This window comes from Loxodonta africana, chromosome 6 (assembly GCF_030014295.1).
Source record: "Loxodonta africana isolate mLoxAfr1 chromosome 6, mLoxAfr1.hap2, whole genome shotgun sequence".
NCBI lineage: Eukaryota > Metazoa > Chordata > Mammalia > Proboscidea > Elephantidae > Loxodonta > Loxodonta africana.
Window position 1 is genome coordinate 81,018,071 of NC_087347.1, and position 26,545 is coordinate 81,044,615.

At 40.2% G+C, this 26,545-nt stretch overlaps 1 protein-coding gene across 2 annotated transcripts in view; it reads left to right on the plus strand.

Annotated features, from left to right (window-relative positions):
• The first annotated feature begins 13,152 nt into the window (after nucleotides 1-13,152).
• Nucleotides 13,153-26,545, plus strand: part of GALNT3 (polypeptide N-acetylgalactosaminyltransferase 3) — a 63,515-nt gene continuing 50,122 nt past the window's right edge. Inside the window, exons 1-2 of one of the 2 annotated variants that reach the window (XM_023542876.2) lie at nucleotides 13,153-13,949; nucleotides 17,767-17,888. The gene's annotated coding sequence lies outside the window, so the exon portion shown is untranslated. The remainder of the gene's footprint in view (nucleotides 13,950-17,766; nucleotides 17,889-26,545) is intronic. The other variant, XM_003405819.4, reaches the window with a different exon arrangement.

Here is a 26,545-nt window from a genome sequence, read left to right on the forward strand (position 1 = left end):
ACAATCCATTTTTTGGAATCCTCCTTGTACTAAAAGTTATATTAAAATCACCCAAATGAACAAACTAGGTTTCTGTTGTTAAAGGGAGTACTGTATGGAGGTAACCTGGTGTCCTCTTTTCTTCCCCCGAGTTATCTAGAGAATTCATGTGATCCTCATTGTCTTTATTGTAGAAGTCGGTGTTTTTGCTTTTTATAGGACATCTGGTTTCATAGCATCCGGTATGTAAGAGGATCTCTTTATAAAACAAAATTAACAATTTTTATTTGAATATATTTGAAGATATTCTAAAACATATTGTAAAAGCAAAACCTTATATTGCTCAACTTTTCTATATGTTATCACTATATGACAGAATAGAGATTGTTGTTGTTGTTAGGTGCCATGGGGTTGGTTCTGATTCATAGCGACCCTACGTACAACAGAAGAAAACACTGCCTGGTCCTGCGCCATCCTCACAACTGTTGTTATCCTTGAGCCCATTGTTGCAGCCACTATGTCGATCCGTCTTGTTGAGGGTCTTCCTCTTTTTCACTGACCCTCTACGTTACCAAGCATGATATCCTTCTCCAGGGACTGATTCCTCCTGATAACACGTCCAAAATATTGGGAATAGAGATTAGGAAAGTCGAAACTGACAAGAAATGCCTGAAGACAAGCTAAAGATGAAAATCATTCACCCTTGGATTCAAGGCAAATCTATTTTATAACACCTATCATCTGAGAATTACTCTGAAAGATTACACAGGGGTTTTGTGGAGTCTGTACATATTATTGAGCCCTGGTGGCACAGTGGTTAAAAGCCTGGCTGCTAACCAAAAGGTCAGCAGTTTGAATCCTCCAGCTGCTCCTTGGAAACCCTATGGGGCAGTTCTACTCTGTTCTATAGGGTCGCTATGAGTTGGAATTGACTCCACAGCAACAGGTTTGTTTGTTTTATATGCATTATAATGTATACATCATCCCCGGCACACAGTTAGTACTCAGTAAAATGTTCTCCCTGCCCTTACATGCCAGCTCAAATAGGTAGTAAAATTTTCTCTGTACAAGAACATCACAAGGGAATACAAGCTACTTCCTTATCATCCAAGCATTTACGTGTGTGTGTGTGTGTGTGTGTGTGTGTGTGTGATAAACTACAGGTCTCAGGATCACTGCCCCACTGTCTTCTCCCACTCACTTCATAGATGTTTTCCTATTCACCATTCTCTCTTAACTTCGGGGTTTGGGTCAAGAGAGAGAAACATTTGTGTCAGGGAATAGAAACATTTAAACGGGGGGAGAGGATCGAAGTAGCAAAGTATGCACATTACCATCAACATCATCACTAGAGAAAGCATATGTAAGACATGAGTCGTGAGTGACATGATTCCTATATGAAATGGCAAAGCCATCACGCAGTTTTGTAAGGTAGGAGATCAAAGGAAACCTATTGACGCTAAACATTCAACATTTCTTTCATACCGATTTTGCGCTTATCACTGTGGAATGCCTTGTAATGGATTCTAGTTTATGAAGACAGTCAGGTAGATAAGAAATTTAATATAAATTTGTTTTTCTATATTTACCCATAAGTTTCTCTCTCACATCTCTATTCCACTGGGTGGTGGAAACTAAATCTCTGTAAAGCCCACATTCTATAGGTCCTGCCTAGGACAAGGTAAGCATTGGGGTGTGGGTGGAGGCTGTATTTGTGTGAGACAATCTGCATGGGCTGTCAGGGGTATCCAGGCGATCATGTGCTGATACTACGTCCCACTCCCAGAGTGCCTTATGGTCATATTTACATAATTTGTTGTTGTTTCCTGTCACCTACTTACAGTTTAAGATTTCCCACTTCTCTGCTCTTCATCTAAAATGAGGACTGGTACACTGTTTTCTGTAAAGGGCCAGACAGTAAATATTTTAGCCTTTGAGGACTATACAGGCCTCTGTTCTAGCTACTTAACTGCCATTTTAGTGTGAATGCAGCCATAGAGAATAGATTAAAAAAATGGGTGGTACTCAGTTCCATTGAAACTGCATTTCCAAAAACATGCACATGTAAACTATATTTACCTGCACTGGAAAACAATTTTTTGACTCTTCGAGACTCCCTAGGCACATGAGGGCTGTGGGGCTACCCAAGGCCTGCCTGTCTCAAGACCTCCTTTAGAAGTGCATTTTACCCTTACCCAACATTGGGCAAGGAAAGACCCTGAGGTCTTACTGCTCTCCAGGGCAGGGCTTGTGAACCTAGCTTCTTTTTTGCCCTGAGATTCCCCTCACTTACCTGGCTTTTCAAATTGCTCTCACTGCTCTCCCACTCTAACTGAAACTTAGTTAAGAGGATGCAGGATCAAGGTCACAGTACTACACATCTCATTATACGTGAATGGTGGCCCAGGTAGTGGTGCTGTTCTGTGTGATAAGAGGTTACAGGGCTTCTCCTCAGGCATGCTTTCAATGTGGTCTTTTGTTTTTTCCTTCTAACTCTTTTCTCTTTCTTCATTCTGTATATATATACATATTTTAAATCAAGACTTGGGGTGGATGTAGATGGCAGAGACTGAGCAAATATTTTTCAAAATGTATGGTTTATGACATATATTTTGTGTGGAGTCCTTCAAGATTTAGACTTTTGAGATTTCAATAAATTCAAGCTTTTGCATCATTCCAATAAATCAAGCTTTTTAGATAAAAAGTATTTAACTATGAACAGGGTGAGTGCAAAGGTTGCACACATGTAAAAGGTACTTATGTTCTTGTTGAGAGACCAAACGTAGATCAAAAAAGTACATACGAAACCCTGGTGGTATAGTGGTTAAGTGCTACAGCTGCTAACCAGAAGATCAGGAGTTCGAGTCTACCAGGCACTCCTTGGAGACTCTATGGGGCAGTTCTATTCTGTTCTACAGAGTCGCTATGAGTTGGAATTGAGGGCAATGGGTTTGGTTTTGGGTTTTTTTTTTTTTTTGGATCTTTTGCTGTATAAAGTCTGCCCCGAAGTTTAGTGGCTTAAAACAAAAACAAATTAATATTTTTCATGATTTTGTGGGTTGACCAGGTGATTCTTCCACCAGTATTGCCTGAGCTCACTCACAAGGTTGAATTCAACTGGCATGTCATCTGGGGTTCAAGCCCAGGTGGGACATCTGGGACAGCTGGGCCCCTTTCTCTCCACGGTTTTTCACCCCAGGCTTCTACATGGCAAGGCAGTCTCAGGGGAGCATTCTGAGAGAGTGAAAGCAGAAGGTCAAAAACCTTTTAAGGCCTGGCCTTAGATGACACAGAAGATCACTTCTACCATATTCTATTCAACAAGGCAATTCACATAGCTGTTCCAGGTTCAAAGGGCAAGGAAACAGACTTTACCTCTTGATGGGAGGAGCATCAAGGTCACATTGCAAAAGGACATGCCTACTGGGGTGGGAGGAATTTGTGGTCATGTTTTACAATCCACCACTCCACCCGAGAGCAAAGCTGTAGGTGAAGGCAAACTTTCATTTTTTCATCCTGGTGGTCATCTGAAGGTAAATATACCTCATATCCAGTGGTCTACAAGAGGATGGGGTTGATGCCTGTCTGGATGTCACACTCTGTCGATTCTGCCTGCATAAAGGTATCCTGCCAAAAAGGCAAGTAAGGCTGAAATGCAGTGCAGACTCCATTTAGCTGAATGCCCTGGAGTGGATCAGCATCTACCAGGAGGAAGGGGTCATCTGCTTACCAAGCAAACCCTGTGTCTGTGGGACTGTCTCTGCTCAGAGGCAACTTTTTCTAATTTATATAAAGCACTCTTTAGGCTGTTAGAGGCCCTGCTGGGTACCGTCTTTCTGTAATTCAAATATACACTGGATCTCGATGAAGGTTAAGAACTTTACTATACAGTTTAGGCAGTTATTCCAAGTCTGTACAGAGTTGGCAGTGGGAGGAGAAGGAAGAGAAATTGATGTTTTCCTGGATTAACTCCTCTGCTCCCTATACTTTCCCAGAAGTGAAGCTACAATATCCAAGCCTTGGGTGAGATGTGTCCCAAAGATTCTATCTAGGCCTTCATAGGTTGTCCCACATGGGAGACTCCTTATTCCCCAATTCCTCCCCTTCTTTAGCACTTCTAAGCCCTTTAGCCCCTTCCTTCTACTCCCCATCCTAACTCCCCTTTTCTCTGTTATCTACCAACCCTTCCAATAGAAATGAGCAAGTTTTCTTCCTTGGCAGTGACTTTTTGTGTGCAGCCCCCAATACCAGCAGAATGTCAGAGACTCCAGTCCCTGAAGCTTTGCAAAGGTGAGGAGTGTGTTGTGGTCTTAGAGTTTGCTGATTTCCTTGGGAACAAAGAACAGGAGTGCTCTGGTTCGGTGATTAGATGCAGGGAGGAAGGGATGGTGGTGGGATTCCACCTTGGGCAGCAAATTACTTTTCTCCTGGTATATAAAAAAAAATTAAATACAAACACCTGTACCAAAAAAAGCCCATTGCTTTAGAGTTGATTCTGACTCACAGCAATCAAATAGGACAGAGCAGAATTGCCCATAGAGTTTCCAATGTTGTAATCTTCATGGAAGGAGCCCAGGAAATCCAATGGTTAAGCATTTGGCTGCTAACTGGAAGGTTAGGGCTTTGAACTCACCAGCTGCTCTTCAGGGGGAAATGTGGCAGTCTGCTTACATAAAGATTACAATGTTGGAAACCCTATGGGGCAGTCCTGCTCTGTTCTATAGGGTCACTATGAGTCAGAATCGATTCCAGGGGAAACTTTACAGAAGCAGACGGCCACATCTTTCTCCTGTGGAGCAGCTGGTAGATTCCAATTGCCAGCCTCACAGTTGGCAGCCAACTACTTAACCACAGAGCCACCAGGGCTCCTTAGATACATATGCTGTTGAATCGATTTCGACTCATAGTGACCCTATAGACAGAGGAGAACTGCTTCATAGGGTTTCCAAGGAGTAGCTGGAGGATTTGAACTGACAATCTTTTGGTTAACAGTCATAGCTCTTAACCACTGCATCACCATAGACACTGAAAAAAGTATAATTTCCTCAATAATTCCACTTCCAGTATGCATGACAATCATCAGTCTCTTTTTAAACTAATTATAATGATGCTATTTCTTTTGGTCTAGTACTCTAGACCTATTATGCTAAAAGAGCATCCTCATCTTTTATGCTTTCAGGTATTTAACAAATTATCCTAAATTTCCTGGCAATGAATGATACCATGCCCAGGTAGTGTCTCTCTACAATCCCCCCTTCATGATATTGGAATCAGGAGGCAGTGAGGGCAAAGGGAGGTGGTAAGTTTACTTTATGCCATTGCACTGGAATTAAGAAATATCAAGGTAAGTTGGACTGATCCAAGGAGGCTTTGGAGTCCCTGGGTGGTGCAAAGGGTTAATACACTTGGCTGCTAACTGAAAGGCTGGAGGGTCCAGTCCATCCGGAGGCACCTCAGAAGAAAGGCCTGGTGATCTCCTTATGAAAAAAATCAGTCATTGAGAACTCTATAGGGAGCAGTTCTACTCTGAGACACATAGGGTCGCCATGGGTTGGAATTAACTTCATGCAACTGATGGTGCTGAAGGAGGCTTCATTGGAGATTAATTACAACATTCAGCTGGGCTGGAGGGGCTATGGAGAGGTGAAGTGAGATAACAAAACCATACCAAAAGATACACAGATTTTCAAAGATTTAAATTTAGTGTGGTACAGTCAGGGGAAGATAAGTTATCCGACTTTTCTAAAATAATTGATGTGTTCCATTTCCATGTCTAAAGTTCTAAGGTCTTGATTATAACAAGTATCCTTTACATAAAGCTCTAGTAATTAGAATATTCTTACAAATAGAAAATGCTAAGTTGTTAACATGATTTTCTACTATGTGTCTTTATGATATGATGCCTCCGATGATAGGAGCATAGTTTAGGATCTTGGATGATTGACACAAGGTGGTTTATTCAAATTAGTTAGAAGAAAATGATGAAGGTAGAGTGTGATCATCCCAGCACTCTTTGTAATATCAAAATTTGGAAGCAATCTTCATTGTCCAACAATAAGTGATTCATTAGATAAATCCATACAAAGGGATGTTGTTGTTGCTGTTAGGCGCTGTTGAGTTGGTTCCGACTCATAGCCACCCTATGTACAACAGAATGAAGCACCCCAGTCCTGCACCACCCTTACAGTCATTGTTATGCTTGAGCCCATTGTTACAGCCACTGTATCAGACCATCTCGTTGAGGGTCTTCCTCTTTTTCACTGACCCCCTCCTTTACCAAGCATGATGTCCTTCTCCAGGGGCTGGACCCTCCTGATAATATGTCCAAAGTATGTGAGACAAGGTCTCGCCATTCATGCTTCTAAGTAGTGTTCTGGCTATACTTCTTCCAAGACAGATTTGTTCGTTCTTCTGGCGGTCCATGGTATATTCAATATTCTTCACCAACATCAAAATTCAAAGGCATCGATTCTTCTTCAGTCTTCCTTATTCATGTCCAGCTTTTACATGCATATGAGGTGATTGAAAATACCATGGCTTGGGTGAGGTGCACCTTAGTCCTCAAGGTGACATCTTTGCTTTCTTAACACTTTAAAGAGGTCTTTTGCTGCAGATTTGCCCAGTGCAGAGGATCTTTTGATTTCTTGACTTCTACTTCCATGGGTGTTGATTGTGGATCCAAGTAAAATGAAATCCTTGACAACTTCAATCTTTCCTCCATTTATCATGATGTTGCTTATTGGTCCAGTTGTGACGATTTTTGTTTTCTTCATGTTGAGGTGTAACCCATACTGCAGGCTGTGGTCTTTGATCTGCAGCTGTGAGTGCTTCAAGTCCTCTTCACTTTCAGCAAGCAAGGTTGTGTCATCTGCATATTGCAGGTTGTTAATGAGTCTTCTTCCAAGCCTGATGCCACGTTCTTCTTCATATAGTCCAGTTTTTCAGATTATTTGCTCAGCATACAGATTGAACACATATGGTGAAAGGATACAACCTTGATGCGCACCTTTCCTGACTTTAAACCATGCTGTATTCCCTTGCTCTGTTTGAATAACTGCATCTTGGTTCTATGATGTAAAGATTCCTCATGAGCACGATTAAGTGTTCTGGAATTCTGATTCTTTGCGGTGTTATCCATAATTTGTTATGATCCACACAGTTGAATGCCTTTGCATAGTCAACAGAATACAGATAAATATCTTTCTGATATTCTCTGCTTTCAGTCAAGATCCATCTAATGTCAGCAATGATATCTCTTGTTCCATATCCTCTCCTGAATCTGGCAGTTCCCTGTCAATGTACCGCTGTAATCGCTTTTGAACGATTTTTAGCCAAATTTTACTTGTGCGTGATATTAACGATATTGTTCAATAATTTCTGCATTCTGTTGGATCACCTGTCTTTGAAATGGACACAAATATGGATCTCTTCCAGTTGATTGGCCAGGAAGCTGTCTTCCAAATTTCTTGACATAGATGAGTGAGCATCTCCAATGCTGCATCTTTTTGTTGAAACATCTCAGTTGGTATTGTGTCAATTCCTGGAGCCTTGTTTTTCACCAATGTCTTCAGTGCAGCTTGGACTTCTTCCTTTAGTACCATTGGTTCTTGATTATACGCTACCTCCTGAAATGGTTGAATGTCAACCAATTCTTTCTGGTACAGTTACTCTGAGTACTCTTTCTATCTTCTTTTGATGCTTCCTGTATCGCTTAATATTTTCCTGTAGAATCCTTCAAAATTGCAACTTTAGGTTTGAATTTTTTCTTCAGGTCTTTCAGCTTGAGAAATGCTGTGTGTGGTTCTTTCCTTTTGGTTTTCTAACTCCAGGTCTTTGCACATTTCGTTATAATACTTTACTTTGTCTTCTACAGCTGCCCTTTGGAATCTTCCTTTTGGCTCTTTTACTTCATCATCTCTTCCTTTTGCTTTAGCTGCTCGACATTCAAGAGCAAATTTCAAAGTCTCTTCTGACATCCATTTTGGTCTTTTCTTTCTTTCCTGTCTTTTTAATGGCCTCTTGCTCTCTTCACTTATGATGTCCTTGATGTCATCCCACAACTCGCCTGGTCTTTGGTCGTTAGCATTCAATGCATCAAATCTATTCTTGAGATGATCTCTAAATTCAGGTGGGACATATTCAAGGTTGTATTTGGCTCTGATGGACTTGTTTTAATTTCCTTCAGCTTCAACTTGAACTTGCATATGAGCAATTGATGGTGTGTTCCCCAGATGGCCCCTTGTCTTGTTCTGACTGATGATGTTGAGCTTCTCTATTGTCTCTTTCAACAGATGTAGTGGATACGATTCTTGTGTATTCTACCTGGCAAGGTCCTTGAATATAATTAACATTTATTCTGTTGAAAAAGGTATTTGCAATGAAGAAGTTGTTGGTCTTCCAAAATCCTATCATGTGATCTCCAGTGTGATTTCTATCACCAAGGCCATGTTTTCCAACTACTGATACTTCTTTGTTTCCAACTTTTGCATTTCAATCACCAGTAATTATCAATACATCTTGATCGCATGTTTGATCAATTTCAGACTGCAGAAGTTGGTAAAAATCTTCAATTTCCTCATCTTTGGCATTAGTTGTTGGTGTGTAAATTTGAATAATAGTCATATTAACTGGTCTTTCTTGTAGGCATATGGATATTATCCTATCACTGATAGCACTGTACTTCAGGATAGATGTTGAAATGTTCTTTTTGACAATGAATGCAATGTTATTCCTCTTCAACTTGTCATTCCCGGTAGAGTAGACCATATGATTGTTCTTTTCAAAATGGCCAATATCAGTCCATTTCAGCTTATTAATGCCTAGGATATTGATCTTTTTACATTCCATTTCATTTTTGACCACTTTCAATTTTCCTAGACTCATACTTCATACATTCCATGTTCAGATTATTAATGGATGTTTACACTTGTTTCTTCTCATTTTGAGTCATGTGACCTCAGCAAATGAAGGTCCTGAAGGCTTTACTCTATCCACATCATTAAGGTCAACACTACTTTGAGGAGGCGGCTCTTCCCCATTTGTATTTTCAGTGCCTTCCAACTTGAGGGGCTCATCTTCTGGCACTATATCAATCAGATGGTGTTCTGCTGCTATTCCTAAGATTTTCACTGGTCAGTTTTTTCAGAAGGAGACCACTAGACTAGTCTGACTTATTCTGGAAGCTCTGCTAAAACCTGTCCACCATGCATGGCCCTGCTGGTATTTGAAATACTGGTGGCATATCTTCCAGCATCACAGCAATATGGAAACCACCACAGGATGCTAAACTGACAGAAGCGTGGGGATACAAAGGGCTACATGTAGCCATTAAAGCTAATGCTATAACAATGAGTTTATTGACATGGAAAAATATGTTAAGTAGAAAAAACTGGTTACAAAACAAGTCACAAAAATGGTCTAATTTTCATTTTAAAATATATATGTCTCTGTCTCTCTTCCTATTCTCCATCCTACTCACCCAACTTTTCAATAAAAAAAAAAAATCTGGAAAGATATACAAAGAAATCGGTCTGAATAGCATTGATTACCTGTGGTATAGAGAATTATAGGTACAGTATTTCAAAACTGGTTTCTTTTAGTTTATCTGTATTTTCTGCAATGAACACAAATTGCTTTGTGAAAACAAAAAATAGTTATACAGAAAAAGAGATTCATTTAAGAAAAGTCTGAGTCAGGGATACCTGAAATACTACAGCTCTGAGGTCAACATTGTACAGGACTATCACCAGATTTTCCCACAAAATATCCTTTGGTGCCATTGTCAGAACTGAGAGCTAGCTAGATCGAATATTAGTCTGACTCAGCATGGCGTTTCTTTTTGCTGTTATGCTAATTCTTAAAAGCTTGAAACTCTGCACTCTATTCAATCCATTTCATCAAATATTTATCGAGCACCTACTATGTGCCAAGCATTAAGGATACAAGATTAACAAGACATAGCTCTGTTGCAATTTATGTCAATAAGTGCCCTCACAGAAATGTGTACCTCTTTGAAAATCCCAGATGGCTGTTCTGATGATAGTCTCCAGGGCAGAAAAAAAAAAAAAAAAAAATTCGTAAGCAATGCTCATGCAAAACAATTGTCCAAAAAAATTCATACTAAAATTATCTATTTATGTTTTCGCTTTTTTAATTATTGTAATATTTTAAAACAATGTGGGATTATGTTGAATTGTTATAAAAAATACCACGTATTTGTAGCTTTTCAATAGGACACCAGCGCTTTTCTCCTTCTGATTCAATAGATTCTCAATTCTTTTATTTCTTTTGGTAGAAATTGTTTCAATCTGTTTAGTCTTTGTGCCAAATCTGTCAATTTGACTTTCAGATCCTGACTCTAGACTCCAGTTCCCACATGAGGCAAAACTATTTTTAAAAGCTAAATTAGGCAGTATGTTTCAAACTAAAATTGCTAAGGCCTGGGTAGCCAGCAATTAAACAATTAACAAACTAAACATGTTTTTAAAGTTGAGCTTAGTGAATCTGAACAATTTTGTTACATTATATATTACAGTAAAATTTTATGGAGTAGAAATTTGATGTCAGTTAAGTAATTTCAATTTCTTCATTTTTGTTTTCCATGAATTATTGTTTGTATTTCCAAAAGGTATGTTGTTTTTTTTTTTTGCATGACAGTATTCTTGGCTCAGAGTTTACATGAATCAGAGCGTAAAAGAACTTAGAGATCACCTCGTGCCACTATTTTATTTTGGGAAAAAGTTAAGCCCAGAGAAGCAATTTGTGTGAGTGTAAAACGCTCTGCACAATCTATACAATTTAAACCCATTGCTGTTGAGTAGATTCTGGCTCATAGTGGCCCTACAGGACGGAGTAGAACTGCCCTATTGGATTTCCAAGGAGCTGGTGGTGGATTTGAACTGCTGGCCTTTTGGTTAACAGCCACAGCACTTAACTACTATGCCACCAGGGCTCCATGAAAATTGGTAGCTATTGTTATTTCAACCATGTCCTTCAGATTCCCAGTCCATTATTCTTACATGCTTCAAATAATTTCTCCATATTGTTTGGTTAAACATTCTTTGGACCTATCATTTGCTAAAGACACTATGCATACTGAGTTGTTCATTGTATTTAATGGTATTTGATTGATTGGTTCATTTATTTAGCAAATATTTCTTGAGCACCTAGTAAGTGCCCCTTAATGTTCTCAGCATTTATTTAATAGTCAACAGAATAGTTTCAGATCTATATAAATGAGTGTTTTGTGGCTAGTCCTGTGTTTCTTTCTGTATGTATGTAGACACGTTCACCTCTCTTCTTTCCTGTGTAAAATCTGTTCAGTTTTCTATCTTAACTGCCATTATATACTGAACATATACTATTAAAATAAGCCTACTTCTGAGAAACATGTCTACATTCAAAGTTCTGGATTTTATTTTATGATGAAATGCTGATTTCCCTTTTGTAAAGCAAATTCCTTATTTCATAATTTTGAATAGAATGCTACTTAAAAAAAACCCTCCAGTTGATTAGATTTAAGGCATTAAACATTTCCACATACAATATTTTTTCCCCTAGGCCTGAAACATTTTAATTATATTGTGAAATAGAAAAACTTCCATTAATTTTAAGTATTTGCTTTTGGAGCGATATGAAGTAGTAAAAGTAATGTGGGTAGGTATGCCAGACCCAGAAATATTGCTTTCTTTGTTTAAATTATCTGTCTTGGTTGTAAAACTGACAGTCAATTTTTAGTGACCTGTGGTCATTTTCATTTTTTTTTTCACTCCTCATGCAGCATTTTGGTCCTATTAGCTGGCTCTCTCTTTTTTATAGACCTTCCCTAGCTTCCATTTTCAGTTGTTATTTGCCTTACTAGGCTTGCTGTCAATGCATCTTGGTCCTTGGAGTGCAGATTGCTATTCTATATCCATATGCTCGGTCTTGATTGTCAGTGAAAATTGTTGCTTTTTACCTGGGGGAAAACCAGTATCCTGACAATCTTTGGCTCCTGCCTCATTCAGGGATGAGTGGTGCAAGACAGGGAATACTGATATCTAGGATTTCTCCCAAACTTCCAAAGACTACCATGCTAACCTCCTTTTAAAGGCACAACAACAAAGAAAGTTGCAGAACCTCCAAGAAGAGAGAATTTCAGGAGTTAGTGTTTTCAGCTCTGGACTTAAGGGCAAATGTTGCCAAGTTAGTATGGCAACGTACATTATACCTCCTGAACTTTTTTTTTTGGGGGGGAGGTGGCGGGGAGCTTAGAAATTGCTTGTCAGAAAAGAAAAAAATTTTTTTTTACTGATATTAAAATGTCACAAAACACATAAATTTTCACTGATGCTTGCAAAATAACCACAAAACAAAAAATAGACAAATTACTAACTAAATAAAATTTTAGACCTAATTCACAGGTGTTGTGGTGTAAAATAGTACTATGGATGCTAAACCTAATGTCTTACACTAGCTAAGTACAAAAGCTACACCTGTTGATACTGTTCCAAACAATATGTCTAAACCTTATTTTAGGTCACAATAACACTAATATACCAATAAATAAGTACTTTATGAGTATGTGTCAAAATGCAGGAGGAAGGGCACAGCTAAACTTCATACAAAAACCTGCCACCAGGTAACCAGACACTCCACTAAAAAGTTTTCAGCTATTTCTCTATTTATATTCCTATGTACATTGAAGCCAAAGCCAAATAAACGAATCAATTCAAAGGAAGTTATAAAGGTCATTTTAAGTCCTAGTTTAGGGTGTGACAATGTTTGTCATACCAGCAGAAGAAAGGCTGAAATGGAAAGTTTTATTGTAAATATCATAAAAGGAAAAAAAAAAAAAAAGGTAGTTAAAAAAATTGTCTTAAAAACAACGGTAAAACCCATCAAGTGTCTGAGTTCTCATCTTCCAGAAAAGATTTTGAGCTTTTAAGCAAACCTGCAGTAGAAGCAAGCCTTATCCAGGAAGCCACAGTCTTTCCAAACGAGGACAGCAGGTTTCTCTCTGGTGTCCCTGTTTTCTTTCCATCTGAGAATTGGTTTGCCTTTAGATAGCAACCCAGGAAGGGGAGGTGCACCCCAAATTGGCGAGGCTCTGCCAAATACCAGAGGCTGTTTGGAGAGGGAGGCTCCTCCTTGGGTTGTGAGGCGCCCCTACCACAGCGCGTGCTTACACAAACGGAAACCACTAGCTGCGCTGAAGTGAGTCAACTGATGAAACCAAGACTACAGGAGAAGGAAGCTCACTCAATAACTTAGGAACCTAACTGGTGACAGAAGCTGCTGAACTCTGCCGGAGGAAACCACATGAGCCGACACTTGCTGCTGTCATGAAGTGGTCCTCACAGGCGCTGAGCCCCCCCAGTTTGCAGGCAGCTCGCCTCTTCATTTTGGCGAACTGAAGAGTAATGGAAGAAGTGTGTGGGGAAATTTAGATCTTCTGGTTCCCCGAGGACCCTGACCTGTGTGTTCTGGTTACAAGGTGACCATTGCCACCAGGTCAGTGCAGAACTCCTCAAGTGTAGACGGGCTGGGAGGCACGACTCCTGAGGAGAACTAGTCTCGAGGATTGAGGAGCGACAGAATCCACGCGGCGGCTGCGCGTGGGCTGGACGGCGGCACCCTCCCCCCCTTCGCGCGGTCCCAGGTTCTCACCTGGAGCGCTCAGGTAGGGCTTGGGCGGGGCAGAAGTCTGGCGCGCAGGCGCGGGACGGGGGCCTCGCCCCTGCCGACGTCGCAGACTGGAGCTCACCTGGGAGACTCCAAGAGGAAGCGGAGCCTCGGTTCGGCCTCTCCTGGCAACGCAGGAGGCCCAGCGGGAAGTCAGGAGGCGGCAGAGGAGGAGCTCGACTGAGCGGCAACTGTAGCGACAGCAACCGGAGCCGCCGCCGCCGCCGCCACCTGCACCTGGCGCCCGGCCCACGTCCAGCTCCTGCTTGGCCGCCGCTTCCAGCCGCCCTGCCCTGCCCACCTGCCAGGTAAGCCGGCGAGTCGGGAGCGGGGGATCGGTAGCCCCCGAACAGCCTCGGATGGGGTGGTGGGACAACCGCGGAGGTTCACGTGTGGAAGAGAGGGCTAGGGTCCAGGTGGCCGGTTGGAGACTGTCTCGAGAGCAGTTCCAGTTGCCCATCGGGGGAAGGCGGAAAGGGCGCTAGGGATCCGGGGAGGGGGCGTCCCGCCGCCCGTCTTGCCCACGGTGTCCCTTGTCGGTCCCTGCAGGCAGGCGCCAGAAAAGCCGGACCCAGGCCGAAGTCCTGGTGGTCCCAGACCCGTCCTTGGGAGGGTCGCTGATGGGCAGGAGAGGGTGGGCCATGCGCGAGGCGGCAGCGTTTCCACTTGGGCTAACAGGTTGCCCGTCGCCTCCCACCCCTGTGCCGGGGACTGCCAAGCCCGCTACGCGAAAGGGCATGGCTTCGCCTGGCCACGTTCCCAGCCGGACCCCAGACAGTCCTGTGCTGGAAACCGCGGCCGCCCGAGCCATTTAAATGGTTTCCAAGCGGTTTGGAAAGCGCTCTGTGGTCGCGACACGGACATCCCTCTCTGCCTGTTTCGTCTCGTCTCTACACTTTCCCGGGTGCGCATTCTAAGCCAGTGCTGCGCCCACTTTCCGGTTTGATGGGGAAGAGTTATTTTCTTCGTGGCAGAAGGAAATCCAACTGCCACGCACCAACCGCACACCATCTCGTTGAAGGACCTGTTGACTCAAAACCAAAACCAAACCCAATCCCATTGCCGTCGAGTCGATTCCGACTCATAGCGACCCAATAGGACAGAGTAGAACTGTCCCACAGGGTTTCTAAGGCTGTAAATCTTCACGGAAGCTGACTGCCGAATCTTTCTCCCGTGGAGCCGCTGGTGGTTTGGAACTGCCGACCTATCGGTTAGCAGCCGAGCACTTTCATCACTGAGCCACCAGGGCTCCAACCTTGTTGACTTAAGGACCTGTATATCGCGGCTATGGTTTCCTTGTGGCATATGACTCAAAGGTTCAAAACTTTGTTTCAGGATCCTGCCACGTCTGATCCTGGGTGTGCCAGGCCCAAATTCCCCTCCCTGACTAATTAGGCTTTTCTGAAGCTTAAGAATTGAGGATGAAGCTGATGCTTACCTTAGTCTTTTATTTCCTTCTTTAAGTCCTCAAAGAATTCTCTCTGTTTTTTAGAACCACATCAAATTTACCAATTTTTCTGGTATTTAGAAAATGTTAAGCTAACATCACTTACTATAAAAGTTGCAGTACATGATGAAGATATTCATTTAAGCTCAAATACGTTCTATTGTTTTAAACTAAAAAAATTACTGCATCTTATTTGGGAATTTTGTTGCAGGAAAATCTTCTTTTCCTGTATAAATTTTTCTTTGTAGCTAAAGTACATGAGATTAAAGTCATACTCTATAATTAGATTTCTTTACATTGAGCTTTTAATATCTGATATTAAATATTTAATCTTAATATTAAAAGTATGCTTTTAATAGTGTACATGAAAGTTTAAACATCTTCAGCTGTTGGTTTGTACATAGCGTCTTTCTTTTAACCAACACTTTTACATAAAATTTCTAATAAATGGCAATTCTACCACCTAGGTTTGTTTAGTTCTATCTTTGCTAAGTTTTAAAATATTTAAAATTGTACATTTGGCTTAAAATGCCGTAGGTAACACATATAGTTAAAAAAAAAAAAAAGTGCAATTAAAAAACCAACCAGAGCATTTTTTTTTTTTTCTGGACATAATTTTTAATTATACTTTCAACCAATGCTTTTCTGTTTTTCTCCAGAGCCCCACTTGCCCTCTTAATCTTGTCACTATACAGAGAAACAAATGTGCTAAATACTATTTAAAAATTAGGTGTAGGTGTTGCTCCTTGAGTTTGGAATATTAATTTAATCTCCATTGGTTATTGGGCCAAAAGTTATCAGACTATCTTTACTGTTATATCTAGAGAGAAATGTCATGAGTGTGCCTCAGTTAATCCACCTGTAAAATAGGAAAAACCACACTTATCTTTCCTAGATTAAGGTAATAAGGCCTTAAAAAAATCAGGGATCTTCTCTAGCCCTAGCATTCTGAGGTCCCCCTTCTCACATTGGAGATCCAATCAACCCACCTGGTTTGTGGTAAACTGAAGCCAAAAGAGATCTTCTAACTTCAGTTCCCCCAGCAGTTTAGTGGTAGAGATGGCATTACTGTTCCAGTGACTTAACTCATGTTACTTTTCACCACGCACATTCTCTCTTATCATAAGGTGTTTATCTTTTTTCTCTTTTTTATGGTTTATACAATCTTTACAAGGAGCTCTGGTGGTGCAGTGGTTAAGCACTTGGCTGCCAACTGAAAGGTCAGGGGTTAGAACCCACCAGCTGCTCCATGGGAGAAAGATGTGGAAGTCTGCTTCCATAAAGATTATAGCCTTGGAAATCCTGTGGGCACTTCTTCTCTGTCCTGTTGGGTTGCTATGACTTGGAATCAACTCAACGACAATGGGTAAAGATATTTGCAATTAGAGAATGGTCACCTGTTCTCTGTTCAGCTCTGATTTACCTTAATTCCTACATATCCCGGTGATGTCTGACTTCAGGGAGACTCAGTGAAACCGCCATGCCCTTCCTCTCACTGTGGATCACATATACATTGAAGATTCCAAATGGATTGAGATTTTTAATCCTTTCTTGGTGTTTCAGAACCACAGTTAACTTTTTAGTCAACATGGACAACATAATTTACTCTTCTGAACTTTTCTTGTGTTGGCTTAAATACGAGCTTTATGAGGCAGAGCCCCAGGGACATCCATCTATTTACAGTACTCTAGATTTTTGGGTGGCAGGTACACTTCCTCAATACTAGTGTTTTTTAGACTCTTTTTTTTTTTTTTTTACTGCAATCCTTAGTAAGAAATGCATTCTGTGCCTCAATTCAGTATACTCTACTGTGTGTAAGATAAATGAAACAAGTTTCACAAAACATTTAATATTACTTCATAGATATTGTCTATTATTTAAAAAATGTTGGTCTCAACACACTATATTGATTTTGTGATCACTAATAAGCTCAGAGGAGTCGCTGGGTGGCACATATATTTAAGTGCTTGACTGCTAACTGAAGGGTTAGAAGTTTGAACCCACCCAGAAGTGCCTTGGAAGAAAGGCCTGGTAATCTACTTCTGTAAAATCAACGATTGAAAACCCTCTGAAGCACAGTTTTATTCTGACACACATGGTGTCGCCATGAGTCAAAATTGACTCGATGACAACTGGTTGGTTGGTTGGTTTTTTTTTTCGGTTTTAAAGAGCTCAGACAAACAATGTGAAAATGCTGTATCTTACTGAATTTACATTTCTTAAAGGCGGATTTTTCTACAAACACACAAAGGGAAAATAAAACTGTACTTTTTTCATAAATCATATGCAAACCTAATTAAGCATTTGTTTGGAGAGTTTAAGACTCTAGATCCTTCCTGCCAGATTAAATCTCTTAAATATTGGGAAGGGTATGCAACCTCATTGTACGTTATTGGATTTTAAATGAGTTCCCAGCATACTGTAGTGTGTGTGTGGGGGGGGGGGGGAGCAGGAAAAAACTGTAAAGGTTATTTTGAGGGAGTTTTGATGCTAATTATCAAGTGAAGGTTTGAGAGAGAAAAAGATTTCTGTCCAGCTCTGTTCTAAGCTGTAAGTTTATGGCTGAGCTACAGTGCTGGGTGGAATCTGAAAAAGATTATTAAAGAAAAATATAAGCCAGTTTATTAGTTGCTTTGTATTCTGTTAACTTTTCACGGTTTCCTCTTTTATTATGAAAGAAGAATTAAGAGAAGAATTATAGGACTCACACTCCTGCCTCCCTCAAAGAGACTAGATTGAGAGATTCAATCAGTGCTAATAATGTATGCGGAGTATATCTTTTAAACTTGCATTGCAAAAGGTGAGTAGCCAGTGGTTTCATGCTGTATAATTCAGGAGATGTGAATCGACACATAGACTACACAGAATATCAAAATAAGATATATTGCCAGTAGTCGGTATATCATTGTTTTCAGAAGTATGATTTTCTTTTCCTTCCGTTTTTGCTTAGAAGTGAAAAAGGTGAAAGAGGTTAGGAAACACGCTTAGTCTGAATTCCCCAAACCTAAAATGATTGATAGAGCCCTTCCAACCCTTCCATAGAAAGCTCAGAGTAAAACAATTTGGTTTCCCCTGGTGCTTCTCTGATGTTAGAAAGGTCAGAGATCCAGTGACCTCTGGCAGTGAACCCTGATGTTCAGAGACCTTGAGAACAATTGAGGAAACTGAGAAACCATCCTCATGGGGTAGTGTGCAGACACTGGGAGGGGCCTAAGCCCATACACGCCCTGCAGGGTTTGGGGCCTCTCAGAAGCCTTCCTGCTCGAAGGTTTCTCATCCTGCTCCTCCCTTACCCAAAGCCTGACCGGTGCACTTACACTTTTGTGTTAGACCTGCCTATGTATTTGTAGTAGGGAGGTGTAAGGAAATGAGCAAGATATCCCACTCAGTGACTGCAGGGATGCAGCCTTAGAAGTCTGGTTGGGTGGTTAAGCCTTCCACAGACACTTCCAATTTTAACCTGTTCTCACATTCCTGGTGGAAGGACATTTTCTCCTAAAACAGTATCACTGTATTTAATGTTTTGGAAATGATCAATGGCACATCATCTTTCTGTGTATTCACTTCTCTGATCCATAAAGAGTAACAATATATTTGGAATCATAGATCATTTATGGATATAAAAATCAGATTGGGAAGAAAGCATTTTCAATTACCTGTCCAATTATGTATCTAGTTAGTGTCAGATTAATGGGTTTGTGTAATTTGGGTAATTTTAACACAATTCATGGACTGTCAGTGGCACCATTTAATTCAAATCAGTGCCAGCCAATGGTAAAATAAAAAAGTACATTAACAAAGCAGAAACTGAGTAGGACTCTGAATTCCAGGTCATTAGTACCTATTGACAGATGAAATCTCGAGTCATCTTTTGAGTTGGGTTCATATTTTTGACACTAACTAGAGAGTATGAGCGTGCACTCTTGTGCACGTTTTCCCTATAATTGTTTCAGTTTCAAACTGTCCCAACTACTTGCTTCACCTGTCTCATTGCTTACTGGCTATTTTTAATTTGTCATAAGCACCTGAGATAATGCATGTTTAAAACAGTACCTTCATTACATTAAAAAAAAAAAAACCTGTTTCATTTCCTGTGTACTATTTTTAGACATTAATATAGTTTCACCATTTCTTATCCACGATTCCAAGATTAAAAAAAAAAAAACCACTGGAGACAAAAAATTTTTTTTGTAACTTATTTGTCAACACAGTATGACTTGAACTCATTTGGAGTAAAAGCTGAGTGAACTGTCAGGAAGCTATTTATCGTGTATCACTTTTGGTGAGACTATCTGTGTATCTCAATGCAGAAAAAGTCACATGTTTGATTACAAGGTACTGCCCCAGGCGCTGTGTAATATAGGCAATGTGAACCGTTTCACCTTTCTAAAATCCAAAAAGTTACAGATTTTGAAATACATTAGGTCCCAGGGGTTGTACAGAAGGGATTGTGGCTCTGTACCTCTATCCAGGTGCCATGGCAGAAATCCTGAGGTCAATTTGTACTCTTTTAGCTTCTACAACCATAAGATCACTGAATCCTCCTAAAGTTTTGCACCTAACTTTTTTTTTTTTTTTTCATTTTCAAATCTCCTCCCACTTTTACTACCATAGTTCACGGTCTTCTCAGATCTTTACAGGGGTACCACAGACGCCTCCTCATATCGTGACAGCTCAGCGAAAGGTCTTGTCAACCTCTAATTCATCCTTAGCGGAGCCTCTGAGGTGATGATCTCCATCAAAATGTAAACTTGAGCTTCTCTCTCCTCTGATTAAAATCCTCTAATAACTTGCCATAGCTCACAAGATAAAACCCACAGCCCTTAAAATAGTCCCACAGAATCTGACTCTTTCCTAATTCTGGGTTTACAGGCCATAAGCCAAAAAAGTTTATATTCCAGAAACCGATTTCACTGTTTTTTTTCCTGTGTGCTTTTCTTTTGTACCCCCAATTGCTGAGAGTACCTTTCCTCTTAGCTTATAACTCTTACTGGTTCTTTAGATACAACTTACGTCTTACCTCCTTTAGGAAACTGTACCCCTTTGGCCGTCACCTCTACATACAGCTGAGCTGGGTGAGGCCCTGTGCATACTTCTGTCATGCACTTTATACATGGTGATATGTACAATTACAGCCTGCTTTTGTGCTTGTCTCTCCATTAATCCACATTCTCCATTAGAGTGGGGACTGTTGTCTTAATCCATTTTTTTCTTCTTCCTTGACTAGTAATACTATCCAGTTCCATCAACGAATGTGTGAATGACTCTTTTTGTCCTCTTCCATATATAAACTTGAGAGAGATGGGGAATTGTGTTTGACTGAGGTTGGAGATTTTTCATAGCATCTTTCAGTTTACAAAGCACTTTCATGATTTTTTGTTTTAATTCTCAGAGTAGCCCATGATATAGGTGACAGTATCCCCTGATACAGATGAGAAAACAAATCTATACAGATTGACTTGTTTAATATCACTCAGTACTGAGTAGGGTCCATTTTATTTTTAAACCAAATTATCTGCTGTAGAGAGCTGTCTCTCATAAATTTTATCCTAACAACGATGGGGGCCTGACAAAGAGATTTAAGGAGAAAATTTGCATATGCAGTTTAGCTTTTAAAAAGATCACTTTGGTAACAATGTAGAGATAACATGGCAGGCTACTGGAGAAATCCAAGTGAAAAGTGGTGAGGGGTTGAGCTGAGGCAGCGACAAAGGAGATGAAGAATATAGATAGGAGATAACATGGAGGTAAAATTGATGTGGCTTGCTGTCCACTTATAAGTAGTGGAGCAAGGAAGAGGGAGGAGTCTGGGATGGATTTAGGTTTCCTAGCAGCTTTTGCAAACAGGGAAGTCTCTCCTAAAAGGACACTTAAATGATCGCATTCACCTCTCTATCAAGTTCAGAGAATTCGGTTTAGATTTAATTGGGTGAGAAGTATCAGTTTCTGTAAATCTAAAGCCAGGCTGGCACTTCATATGTTCTGTTTATCTTACATGATCATGTGTGTACCCTGAGTTACAGGATTAAATTATTTCACTAACAAATTTCAAGAATTCATTTTTTTTTTTTTTTCCTTCTGGTACGGTTGATTACCCCACCTATATCCTTGAAGATTGCAAACAGGCAGAACCAAGGCTACATGTCAAATACTTAACAATAGTCATTTAATAACCTGTCAATTCCAGGGATCTTCTTTTTTGAATATAAGGAGTAATGGAAATTAGCCCATGAGGGAAATTATATGTGTGTGTGTTAGATTATTTACAAATCACGCAAAATTTCTTTTTTCTTTAAGCCTATTGTAGAGTAAAAATGTTGGAGTGAAAGTGGCCCAGGAAGGGCAGAGGGATTGGGCAGACACTGTAAGCAGATTTGCTTTTTATGGAAAGCAACCACAAAAATTACAGAGTTGGAAAATTGTTTCCCTGTACTTGATTAGTCTGTTTAATTTGGATTGTTGTTATACCCATCTCATTCCTGTGAATTCCATATTATTTTTGTGCCTTTTGGTTCTGTTCCAAGATCTTAGTTTTACTGTTTAGAAATGGAAAGTAACTTTGTATTTGAAATGTTTTCCAGCTTCTGTTTATATTACATAATTGAGTATAATACTATTGGTGAGAAGTTAAGGGGGGCAGCTTTTACTTAAACTTTAAAAATATAATTGAATTGGATTAGACAAAAAAAAAAAAAAAGGCAAATGATTCCTAGGATGCATCCATCCTCCCCTAACCCTCATAGTTAGTCCTTCTGCAGATACTGTCAGTTGTACCTCCTAAATAAATGCTTCTCAAACCCATTCGCTTTTCTCCACTCCTATCTCTACCATCATGTCACGCCTGGACTTTTGCAGTGGCCCCCTATACGTCGACGTGCATTCTTTCTGGCTTCTTTCTAGTTGTTTCACGGTACTGTAGCCAGAGTGGTCTTTTCAAAACATTTGATCGTGTTAAAAATCCAGTTGCCATCCAGTTGGTTCTGACTCATAGTGACCCCATGTGCGTCAGAGTAGAACGGTGCTCCACAGGGTTTTCAATGGCTGGTTTTTTGGAAGTAGGTCACTGAGGTGCCTCTGGGTGGACTGGAACCACCAGCCTTGCAGCTGATTTATCAGCGGAGAGCAGTAATCATTTTTAGCACCCAAGGACTCCTTGGTCATGTTACCCTCTGCCTAAAGCCCTTTATTACCTTTGGGATCCTCTTCTAGGCCTTTGCAAGTGTTACTCTCCCTGTCTGAACACTTTTCCCCCTCATTTTGGCCTACCTAGTTACCACTTGGAGCCCTGGTGCTGCAGTGTTTAAACATTTGGCTGCTAACCAAAAGGTCAGCAGTTCAAATCCACCAGTCACTCCTTAGAAACCGTGTGGGGCAGTTCTCCTCTGTCCTATAGGATCGGTATGAGTTGGAATAGTTGACAGCAATGGGTTTGTTTTTTAGTTACCACTCATCCTTCAGATTCCAGCTAAAGCTCCCATTTTTTTTCAGCACTTACAGTTTTATAGTTGAAATTTTTCACTAGTCTTCCCCCGCACCCAGATTCTGGTTTAGAGTGAAGACAGTAGGCTAAAGAGATGAAGTCCTGGGAATATTAACCTTTGAAAAATTAAAGTTAAGGTTTCTTCACAAAGGGGGCTGACTTTAATATATAGCTCGAATTTTTAAAATTTTAAAACTTAGATTTTAGCTATCAATGCCTTTATATTTTTATCAAGTAATAAAAAAACAAAAAAAGCCCTTGCCATCGAGTCGACTCATAGCAAGAGTGTATAGGGCAGAGTAAAACTGCCCCACAGGGTTTCCAAGGAGTGGCTGGTGGATTTGAACTGGTTAGCAGTGACAGCTCTTAACCACTGTGCTATCAGGGCTCTTATCAATTAATAGTTAATACTTATCATCATAACAACTGTTAAAACAGTTAGTCCATATTTATTATTTTACTATTGAGTTTTACTCTAGTTATATGTAAATAAAATTAAATAGGGCTATTTAAAGGCTTATAAGAGCAATAACAATAAAAATCCAATCAGTCCTTCCTTTCCTTTCCCAACTCCCCCTTGTCTGCTGCCTAAAGGTAACCACTTTCACCTCTCTAGATCTTTCTTTTGGTAGTTACCTTTTAAATTAACATGCTTATACTACTTTTTTTTAGTGTATTGATTTTTGACATTGTGTTCTGACTTCCTGTTACCATAGATGAAGGTTTATCTCTTTCACACACACACACTCTTGCTTTCCATTCTTCCACCAAAACCAAAAAACCAAACCCACTGCCATCGAGTGGATTCCGACTCATAGTGACCCCATAGGACAGAGTAGAACTGCCCCATAGGGTTTCCAAGGAGCGCCTGGTGGATTTGAACTGCCAACCTTTTGGTTAACAGCCGTAGCTCTTAATCACTACTCCACCAGGGTTTCCCATTCTTCCACATCCCAGTGTAATTCTCACATTCTTTTGTTTGCATTTGAAGATTTATTCACTAAGTATTTATTATGATTATGCAAATATTGCTCATTACTGAGCCAAGCAAACGTGTGATGAGTATGATTTCCCACTTGCAGAATTTTTGGTTTATCCTGGAGTTAATAATATACTTTTAAAAAATTTACTTAGTTTTTCCATGTATCAGTTACTATTTCTGTGTATTCTAAAATCTTCTCAGTATGAAGATTTTGAAATTTACTTGTCCTTCCTGAAGCCATCTGGCCTCTTGTTCTACTTTGGGCTGTTGCTCTTTAGGCCTGCTCCGTAGCCGTTTTTGGGACTGCCCTTTGCTGACATCTCTAATGGATTCCCTATTTCTTACATAATGCAGTGTTTTCCTGTTTATTTCTTCCCTCATTTGGATGGGCCACATCCTACAGTAGCTTCATGAGAAATGTTGCATGGAATTAAGAAACGAGATCTTGCAGGTTGTATCCTTTCACCATACCTATTCAGTCTGTGTACTGAGCAAATAATCTGAGAAGCTGGACTATATGAAGAAGAATGGGGCATCACGATTGGAGGAAGACTCCTTAACAACCTGCAATATGCAGATGACACAACCTGGCTTGCTGAAAGTGAGAAGGACTTGAAGCACTTACTGATGAAGATCAAAGACCACAGCCTTCAGTATGGATTGCACTTCAACATATAGAAAACAAAAATCCTCACAACTGGACCAATGAGCAACATCATGATAAATGGAGAAAAGATTGAAGTTGTCAAGGATTTCATTTTACTTGGATCCGCAATCAACAGCCATGGAAGCAGCAGTCAAGAAATCAGATGACACATTGCGTTGGATAGCTCTGTTGCAAAGGACCTCTTTAAAGTGCTGAAAAGCAAAGACGTCACCTTGAAGACTAAGGTGTGTCTGACCCAAGTCGTGGTATTTTCAATCGCATCATATGCATGTGAAAGCTGGACAATGAATAAGGAATACCGAAGAAGAATTGATGCCTTTGAATTGTGGTGTTGGAGAAGAATATTGAATGTACTGTGGACTGCCAAAAGAATGAACAAATTTGTCTAGGAATAAGTACAACCAGAATGCTCCTTAGAAGTGAGGATGGCGAGACTGCATCTTACATACTTTGGACGTGTTGTCAGAGGGGATCAGTCCCTGGAGAAGGACATCATGCTTGGCAAAGTACAGGGTCAGCGGAAAAGAGGAAGACCCCCAACGAGGTGGACTGACACAGTGGCTGCAACAATGAGCTCAAGTATAACAACGATTGTAAGGATGGTGCAAGGCCCGGCAGTGTTTCATTCTGTTGTGCATAGGGTCGCTATGAGCCGGAACCAACTCGACGGCACTTAACAACAACAACCTTTACATTTTCTGTTATATTTTATTTTTAGTAGTTAACTCTATCCACATGGTTCAGAAATTTTAAAAAGTAAGAAAGGGTATGAGTCTTCCTTTCACCATTGTTCTCTGTCAACAAGTTTTCCTCTCTGGCAGAAACCAGTGCTGTCCTTTTCTTATCTACAAGCAATATGTATATATTTCCCTACTTTTTGAAATGCAAATAAATCTTGCTCTTTTTTTTATTTAACTAAATTTTTGAGATCATATCATCTTATAAAGTAGCTTCTTTGTTTTTCACTCAGCATATTTCATTATATGACTAGCATAATTTATTTAGCTGGTACCCTATAATAGAGTTGTAGGTTGTTTCCAACCTTTTAATATTAAAACAATGCTTCAATGTATAAGCTTACAGGTATGTCATTTTACTTGTGGACTAGCATATTTGTAGAATAAATTCCTAGATATTATTCTTACACCTCATTTATATGTTCAGTTATCAAACTACTGGACGTATGATAATTATAAGCCAAATGGGATAAGGTAAAAGTGGACAAAATCTGAAAGGAGAGTAAGTAAAACCAGGCCATTCTGGGAGGACAATTAATAGTGCAGGGAGTGCCTAATGCAAACTATTGCTTTCCTTGTTTTATTTGAGTTTTTTGCTCATAGCTTTTGTTTTCAGGTATGAACCAACTTTTGAACTGGATAAAGCTTGATTCCATTGTTATTTCAGTCCCCTTCTTATACCCTTTAACTCTGTTATCACCTGCTTTAGTGTTCAGTGGGCTTTTTTTCCTCTGCAAACATAAATACAGGATTACTTTTGCAGAGAATCTGGAGCAGAGAGCACTTCATCATCAGAGCCTTTTCAACAAGTCTAGAACACATCAATACTTAGCAACTTCCCTGGCATCCACATTGATTCATTTGCTGAGTTCAGCTAACTCTGCCTCCCAGATCTCTTTCCAAGCTTCCATACCCCTTCTGCTCATCTCTTGCCTGGATTACTCTTAATAATAGCCTCCAGCCTTCTATCTGGTTTCCCTACTTCCCCGCCCCGCCCCCCCCCCAAACTTTCACATTTAGCACAGCTTCAAGGATAATCATTCTAAATTTCAGTTTGATTAGGTCATCACTCTGTTTAAAATCTATTTCTGCCTCTCCTCTTTGTCTAAAGAATTAAGTAAGCCTCCCTTCCCTAAGTGGAATTTAGCATTCAGTATCTGCCTTCTATGCCTCACTGTATGGTAATTACCTCTGTATGGTCCTGAGGAAAATTGCCTTATTTCTGGGAAGCTGTCAAAAGCAGAATTAAAGTTCAGGCTGACGCAGGTTTATTTCCAACTGAAACTTGTATTTTAAAGTAGGCCTTTCATACCTTAGGAGCCCTGGTGGCACAGTGGTTAACAGCTTGTTTGCTAACCAAAAGGTTGGCAGTTTGACTTCATCAGCCACTCCATAGACACCCTATGGGGCAGTTCTACTTGGTTCTACAGGTCGCTAGGAATCAGAGTGCACCTGATGGCAACAGGTTTGGTTTGATTTTTTGGTTTTATACCTTAACTATAAGGAGTGGGCAATGCAGGAATTTTTTTAGCTGGGTAAATAGAAGGTATTGTGTGCTTCAAATGAGGCACATGTATAACCTAATCTTAAA